The sequence below is a fragment of the Melanotaenia boesemani genome, chromosome 12, assembly GCF_017639745.1.
Source record: "Melanotaenia boesemani isolate fMelBoe1 chromosome 12, fMelBoe1.pri, whole genome shotgun sequence".
NCBI classification, from domain to species: domain Eukaryota; kingdom Metazoa; phylum Chordata; class Actinopteri; order Atheriniformes; family Melanotaeniidae; genus Melanotaenia; species Melanotaenia boesemani.
Genome location: NC_055693.1, coordinates 16,127,718 through 16,136,688, shown reverse-complemented (window position 1 = coordinate 16,136,688; position 8,971 = coordinate 16,127,718).

Sequence of the window (8,971 nt, the reverse complement as noted above, 5' to 3'; positions counted from 1 at the left end):
AATCAATTTGCGAATGCAGCCAGATATAGTGATACAATATTTCTTGAATTGATTCTGAGTCAATAAAATTCTAAATAAGTCAAATTATGTTTAAAAAGTTGTGCTAGTCAGGGAAATACTTTATACTTTAGGTTTAACCTTGTGTTCGCGTATTCAGCCAGCTCTGCTGAGAGTGTAATTGTTCATATAGGCTACTTGCTTCTTACTGGAAGATTCCACATTAAAGAAGTCAGACCAGATAAAGTTACTTAAATTTATAGGGTGTAAACAAAACAATAAACGTTGCAACAATAGAGAAGGTTAGTGTTTGGTTCAGTTTGAGATCATGAAAGAGAAAAACAACAGCAGTGGTATCGCAGATTGTATGTTGTGTGCCTAAAGCTTGCTGTGCCCATACAACATATACTTCCATATTGCAGCTTTTGAGCATTTAGTGTTCATTTCTGAGAATGTGCACAAACAATGCTTCAAACAAATGTAAAATACACAAAGCAGCAATGACATACACATGATTAAAAGCAAATATATTCTTGGCCGTAGAGTTGAACAACTGGTTTTCCATTGATACTGATGAGCATACTGCACAGATTTAACAAATCATGAGATCTTAGGTTGTCAAAACATTGTTTCTTAAAACTGGCTTTAATAAAAAAAAAATATATAGAATAAATGAAGAGAATCAAAAAAGATTATGATATAAAAAATTTTTTGCGGGATATTTTTTGTATATATTCGTATTAACGTAATATTTCCTAAATTAACCACAAATACTTTACAGTATGTTATTAAAAGGAAACATATTTAATATTGTTGTATGTTGTTTAAAAGAAACCCAGGTGAATTTAGGGATTTGTATATGACTATAAAATGAAATCTACAAGAAAATGTCACTCCTTTTCACCATTAACTATAAAAAGCAGAAGCTGGGACAAAAGGGTTCATTATTCTGTCTCTTTGTGCTCGTAAGTCAGAGTGCACACAATTCATCTTTGTTTTCTTTTTTTATAGCTGTGGTGGGAAAAAGCAGCTCAGCCATTGCATGAAAGGTAGTCACAAAAGCAAAGGGTGTGATCTGGTCAAGCCAGTGGCATAAAGAACGCTCCACAAGCACACTTTGTGCTATATTTCAGATCTGAACTAAGGTTATATATCCACCAGATTAAATAAACCAGTTAAATGTGGAAATATCTGTATATATGTGCTGATATAGAGAGCAGTCTGGAATAAAAGCAAAGTTGTTAAGTAAAACAGTTAGCAAAGAGACAAAAGACCTGCTTAACCTGTTTTTTTCATTCTGTGGAGGACCTTAAATGTTAGAATTGAATGACTAAATCTTGTCAGCAGAGAATACATTTTGCATGTCTGAGGTGAGATTTAAAAAATAACAACCCTTTCAGCTCGAAATGTGACTCATGAAGATGATATAGTGGCCACCAAACTAAATACAGAGCCACAAATAACTGAAATGTATAAGAAGATTGATTTAATAATTGTAACATGATATAATGAGAAAACTAATAATATCCCATGAGGTAGCATTTAAACCAAACCCAGATGTGTATCATTTGCTTTTAAAATTTACAGGATATATCAACAATATGGAAACCAGTGTTCACTGTAGAAACACACAGGGAATCAAAAAGTCTGTTTCTTTGTTACTCTCATATGGACAGCCTTCAAGTCATCACACAGACTTTCAGGTTCAGGTCTGGCCTCTGATTTTGCTGTTACAGAATATTCTTTTGGGGAAGCCATTCTTTGGTTGAAATGATTGTATGTTTTGGGTCACAGACGCAATGAAAGACACCATTCTTCTCTATCCCCAGCTTCCTACCAGACGGCTTTGTACTGAAGTTGGTATTTCCAGCTATTCAGTTCTAACTGAAGAAAGCCAAGAGCTTGTTGCTCTCATCATCACGCCTCCCACTGAGTGTGTTGTTTTTGTGTTACACATACATTTTGGATAAACCCTTTGAAGCACAGTGTTCCCAGTTATCTAGTATATGCATGGATGTGGATGGTATATTTGCAAATTAGCCACTTCATTGGACATTAGTGAGCCATCCAATACACATAATTCAGCAAGATATCTCAACTTTGCTTGTATCAGTTATTTTTATGGATGAAAAGAGCACACTAACTGCTGTTTAACATGAAAATGTACTTTGTACAAGTGGTTGATTTTAAGCCACTAAATGTGCACAGTTAGGCCACCAAACATTTGAAAGATTTTAATGAATGTTTTCCTTCCCATGACTTTCTGTTTTTCGTATCACATTCTTTGTGTAGATTACAGGTTTTTGTATGGAACAAGTGTGGACACGATTTAACTGATAGTCCCAAAGTCAAACAATCTGAATTATAACAAACTTACTACAAACAACAAATGTCCAAAGTCCTGATCTCAGCACCATCAGCCAAAACTGGAATTTCAAAGCCTAATTGAGTAATAAAAACTACCAAATAAGTTCTATCAAATTTTAAAGTTTCATGGCTTTGAGGATCCTAACAGCAGTCTAGAAAACAATGACAGCAGATGAGAACTGACATACTGCAGGGGAGGGGGGAGGAACAGGAAGTTGATACTGAAACTGGCCTTTGAAGAGTTAGGACTTAATCCAGTCTGTCATGAGACTGAGCGTATTTATTCTCAAATATATGTTTGTTTTAAGCTTTTATTGTGGCCTTGATATAATTTTAAATATTTCTAAACATTCAAAAAGACACTTCTGAATACATGCAAAACATAACATCTAAACTCTTCAGATATTCTGTTCCTGATCTAAAATCAAGAGAAACTATTAACTTTAATGTCTGAGATACAGTAAGTAAGATGAAACAAATCTTAGATAGCTTAGTACCTCCTACATTAAGTGGACAATATATTTGCTAACTGATTAGCTAGGCAGATGTGCCTCAGTGCAGAGATGTGGTTTGATTCAAAGTGACATGTGCATGCAACCTGAAAAACAGTCACCCTGGCGTGCACAGTAGCTCACCAGCTGTGAGTCTAGTAACACAAATGCCCCCTTCAGCTTTAATGTCCTCAAGCAAATTCATAACTTTTGTACTGAAGCCAGAGCGCGACATCACACATGCAGAACACCGAGGACAAGGTGAGGCTTTGAGTTTGCAAGATAACAGTGATCACACTGAGGTTGTGATCATGTGTGGCATTTGAGACAGGAAGTGAGAGGAGTGAGTGTGAAGTGAGATGTTAGTTTGTGTTCATTTAAAGAAGGAGACTGAGTTTGTATGGCAGTAATTAATGGGATGTGTGTTTCTGTCAAAGAGCAGAAGTAGGAAGAGAATAAGGGTGTAGTGCAGATGTCTCTCAAGGGTATTTTTATACTAACATAGTGCTTACCACACAAGTTCATATGGCTGATCTTTGTCACAGTTGGAGATTTAGTCTGAGAAATGCTGTGGATAATATGCACAATACGCAAATAACCTTCCTTTTTATTATAGGACTATGTTTCTCTGTCTGTTCACAGAACAAATTATAATTAACTTTGATCAGAACACACTATTTTAAATCAGACATCTTCCTTTGTGAAGAAAGCATAAGTGTTAAGGATGGGCTCAAGAGCCAAAGCTCTCCTAATACTACAACACAGTAAAGATGTTTGGCTGTGTTTGCATCATCACACTAATGCTGTTTTGAGCTCCACATGTTAGCTTTTCTCTCTTACACAGCCAGAATGATGTTTGTGCAACTAACCTTGTGTCTTTCTTAACTTCTGAATTTACATCCTGTAAGTTATGAAGGCTTCTCTGAGGCTAAACTGAGGCTAAACATAATTTTTCTTTTGTTTTTTTTTTCTTTCTTTTTTTTTTTTTTTTAGCATTTTCATCACATAATTTAAAAATATAAAATGTTTGATTTTCGGCCTTCAGTACATGAAGTTGATAAAAATAGTTCAATCTTACATAAAGAAGAAAACGTTATCCCCTGACTGTTAGATCTGCTTGGACAATGTGTAGTGTCACTGAATATTACAGAAACTTCTTTGCAAATTTGTGTGAGCTCAGATGTTTCAAAGGTGAGCAACAGGATGTGGTTAGAGAGCTGCACAAAATCCCGCAGTTAAATTAACTCTACTGATGAACATATAGCCTAAATAAATAGCAATTCTAGAATTAAACTGAAGACTTTACAGATATGGTTCTTAGTTGTATAAATAGTACTTTAGAACTTCTGTTTTGTAAATAGTAAGTGATCAAAAGGGCTATATAAGTCCTTAAGGCTGTGAAAGTTTTATGCTGTCTCACATGTCAGACAGCATCACAGAAGATAAGTTGTGGTCATGCAGCAATGGCAAACATCACATAAGCATCAAACAAGTAATCTTGTACTGTGAAATTTGATGCACAAGTCAGATTATACAATGTCAGAGCTACAATACAATGTCTGGCAAAAAAAAAAAAAAATCTGCACCAAAGAAAAAGATCACACACTCTAATATTTTGTTGGAATACCTTTAGCTTCTGTGGCCATTCTGTGGTGGCCAATCCATGTGTGAAAATGATGTCTCATGCTCCCTAAACCACTCTTTCATAATCTGATCCCTGTGAATCCTGGCATTGTCATCATGGAATATGCCCATGCCATCAGGGAAGAAAAAATCCATAGATGGAATAGCATGGTCATGCAGCATATTCAGGTATCAGCTGACCTCATTATTTGGGCACATAATGTTGCTGAACCTAGACCTCACCAACCACAGCAACCCCAGAATACTTCTTCTACTTCTCTTCTTACCCTGATGCGCTCATCATTCTGGAATATTCTCCCAATGTTCCAGGGTCCAATCTTTATGCTCCCTAACAAATTGAAGCCTGTTTCTCTGGTTAGCCTCACTGATTATTGGTTTTCTCATGGCTACACAGCTGTTCAGTCCCAATCCCTTGAGTTCTCTTTGCATTGTTTAAATAGAAATGTTCTTACTTTCACTATTAAACATAGCCCTGAGTGTATCTTGAGATGTGTGTGTTGCATTGCTCATACATGCACAATGTCTGCACGCTCGTTCAGTACAAACTGAAAGTTGATCGCTATTCTGACAGAAACACATAAAGCCTGCAGATAGATTCAGGCAGCTTGATGAAAACTGTCGGAGGAATGTGCTGAGCTTTAAGTGTTCTTATAGACCTGATTACACACAGCATGTCTCAACAGGATCTCCATCATATTGTGCAAATGCAGGGATTCATCTGTTAATTCTTTACAACGCCTTACAGCTATGTTTAAATTTGTACTCATAAACTCTTATTATACTTAATAATGTGAAACAATGGAGCTAAAGCTAGAGCATCCAGATGGGGTCTTGTTAAATCTCCCCTTCATCAATATGAATAAAACTAAAAGAGATGTGTATTTATTTGTGTACTGTTCAAAGTGGGTTGGTGTAAAGAACCAGGACAAAGCGTGGTTTAAGCTTCTCAACTGTATGTTCTGACTTCTGCTATTTGTGACATTTGCTCTCTTCCCTTTGTTGTGGCCTGTTTCCATTCCATGCAGAGCATCACTGCACAGGAGATGCAGCTGTAGCATACAAGCTTCACTTCTGTCTTATGTATATCCCTGCAGCAACAGCTACAGAGTTCATTTTAACTAGAAACAGGAAATGAAATCTTGTTGTTTTCATTTTCATAGACTTTTGTTGGTAACAACATGAGTCTGTAATAACAACACAGACATTTAAGCAGGAGCCTTTAATCCTCACAATAGAGCAGAGACCATAAAGCTCTTGTGCTCAGACACAGTGAAGGTAAAAGTAATACTGCAGCATGTTCTAGCCTGTTAGGCATGCTCTACACTACACTGTGGTAAGGTGGGGTCTCTTCTTAAGTGGCATAGTTGTGTAATTACACCCAGGACAAACCTCTCTGGTAAAGCAGGAATAAAGGGCAGCTTTAAACTCTGAACTGCAACTCTTCTAACAACAAAGCAAAAATGGCCTCTAAGATTATTTATTTGATTATGGAAGATGCAAAGTTTCACCCAACAGATGCATGACATCGCATGTTTTTGCATGCATGGAGAAAACGTAGGAAGGTTGATAAACATATTGACATAGTGGCATATTTAACACATCAACTAGAATGGAGCAACATGCAGGTGCAGCAGGATCAAATCGGTAAAGAAACAAGGACTGTTCAGGACTATAAGAAAGAGTGAGATGAGGAAATTCTGAGATACAGGCTGCTTTATACTGATTTAGAAATAGTCACATGTAAGGAAGTGCACAAGGGAAGTTTTGTGTCAACTCAACAGAGAGTTAAAGAAATTGAAGAAATGCTAAATCTGTAGATGCATATGAATAGAGAATTCTTGTAAAGAAGCAGACTGAAGCAGGTAGAAAGACTGAGGTACAACACTGGCAAAACACTGTGACAATCTTAACATTTGACTGTAATGTCTGTGACCAGGCACACCCATAATTAAATATTAATGAGCTATACATCTACCCTCTTAAAAGACCTGGTGTATCCCCATTAAGCCCCCCTGACAGCCTTGGCACAAGTCTTCCTGCATCATTAATAAAAGGGGAAAGGGATGTCTTGCTGAGGCCAGACATTGTATTTAGCGCATCAGTCTCATGTTGAGGGGCAAAAGTGTCTGTATGAATGTGTCTCTAAGATGGCATGTATCTCTTGAGGTCTGCATCGCCTTTAACCTCTCCTCACAGCTTCCTGACTTGGTGTATTCAGTGAGCTGCAGGCAATGTGCACCTTATATTTTCTGTGTGAGAGGTCTCTGTTGAGCCCTAGGTGGACAGGATCATAAAATTACAAGTAAATAAACTATAAAATTATAACAAAGGGAAAGAACATAGATTTTTGTGTGTGTGTGTCTTCAGGTACAATGTGACGCTTGACTGTGACCACTGTAACTTGATGTGCTACATTTCTATTTTCATGCAGGAAAAACCATTTGATTCACTTCTCTTATTGCAGGGGAAGATGACAGCTCCTTTCCTTGAACCACTGCAGACCTTGCAAGATACTTTTAGAAAAACTGCAATATTATGTAATCGTTTTCTGGACCTAACTGAGCACATCTAATAGGAAGCACAGCAATTAAAGTGGAACACAGCCTTTTCAAACGTGACCATTACATAGACTGTGGTCAAATCTAGATAACAGTGCTCAGAACATTACTTCAAACATGGTACCAAACTACCGTTGATGAGCAGTGGCCCATTTCCAAAGCAGTTAGTACAGTCTGCAGTGCATTCATTGCTCATGGCATCTCCCCCTGACAGGGCAGGATGTGGTTGTGTGCACACATCACTTTCAAAATAACTCTTCAACAGACTTGTCTCTCCTTTTATAGTCAAGGTCTTGCCTATTCTACTCACAGTGAAGGACTTAATATATGAGCGTGTACACCCTCATAGATGCAACTCATTTTCTTAAAATAATATATATATATATATATATATATATATATATATATATATATATATATATATATCAACTAATTTGGTGTGTTATTAAATAACAGTTTTAAAGTAAGTAGAGAGTATTGGCTTGAGTGAGCTGTAGTGGTCCTATAACCCTTACAGCTTTATTACTCTGCCTGTTTTAAAAGATGATGAAACAAAAGTGACAAATTGTAGTTACTTTAGTCTTCAAGTCTTAAGCTAACATATCTAAGTTACAGTTAGTTGCTACCAAATGAATAGAAGCTTATGGTATTCATTCAGGATATGATGAACCTTGCTTCAGTTAATTGAAAGTGCATGCAGACAGAGACCTCTGGTGACAGAAAATAAACGTAGCAGCATTGTAAGCTCTTCTCTGTAACTTTTCTAGAATGAATAGGACTAGGAAGTAACAATAACATGACCATTAAAAATACAGTCTTGTTGGGTCTTTGTAAATCCTAAACTGTGCATAACTTTCTAACTTAATGTGCTGTTAAGTAGAAAAAAAGAAAACGTACCTTCTTGTCATTATGTTATACCATTATCTCACTTCCTTTTGTAAAAGTTGCTTCCCATGCAAATTAAGATAAAACACGAAGCAGTGAAGAACTTATCCTGAACATTTAGAGGATTTAAACATTTCTCATCAGGACTGCCACTAAGATACTTCCCAGCTATTTTATTTTATAAACCAACAAAACTGCACTGTGGGTCTAAAAAGCCAAAGTTTTCTCCAGGACAGTTGAGGGCGCTGTTGTTGTTAGTGTTTCCTCAGCAGATTTACCAGACATCGACTTTAGTGCAGCACTCACATTCAGCATAGCTGCACCAAGGAAACTACTGTAATGTATAGTATGCATGAACCACATACCTGGGATGTCAGTCATGCAGAGTCAGATTGCAAACTTGAAATGGCAGACAGTGTGTGTGCATGTGTTTATGTGTTATCTAGTGGCACAGCAGCTTTTTCAAGAACTGTTAATGGCAATAAAGATACCATGGATCAAATGAAACAAGGACTACTGATTAAAAAAAAATAATTAAAAAAAAAGTACTCTGATGTTTCACAGCTATCCCTGCACACAATGTGCTGCCTGCCATCCAATTTTTTAAGATTACAAATAAAAATGTATAAAAAGAAGAACAATATATTTTATAAGAAGCAGCTAAATAAAACTACATGGTTGCGAACTGGAGGACTAGACTAGAAAGGTTACTGATGCCAGATAAAAACATCATTTTTCCTTGCCGCTGCATATTTAAGGCAACCTGTGTCAATTTCCAAACCACGCAGAATTAAAATGTGTTTTGGTTTTATTTTTTATAATTACATGCAACAATAGGAACATCCATGCTAAGAATAGTTTTGACCCCTGAATACATTAAACTAAATTAGACATAACCACTGTTTAGCTTGTTAAAACATTTCTCCTTCCAGACATCAGCATGAGCTGAATGTCTGGCAGAATAATCACACACTTATATTGTTCAACTTCAAAGCTTAGCCACAGACTTCCTTCTCATCCAAAAGCAAT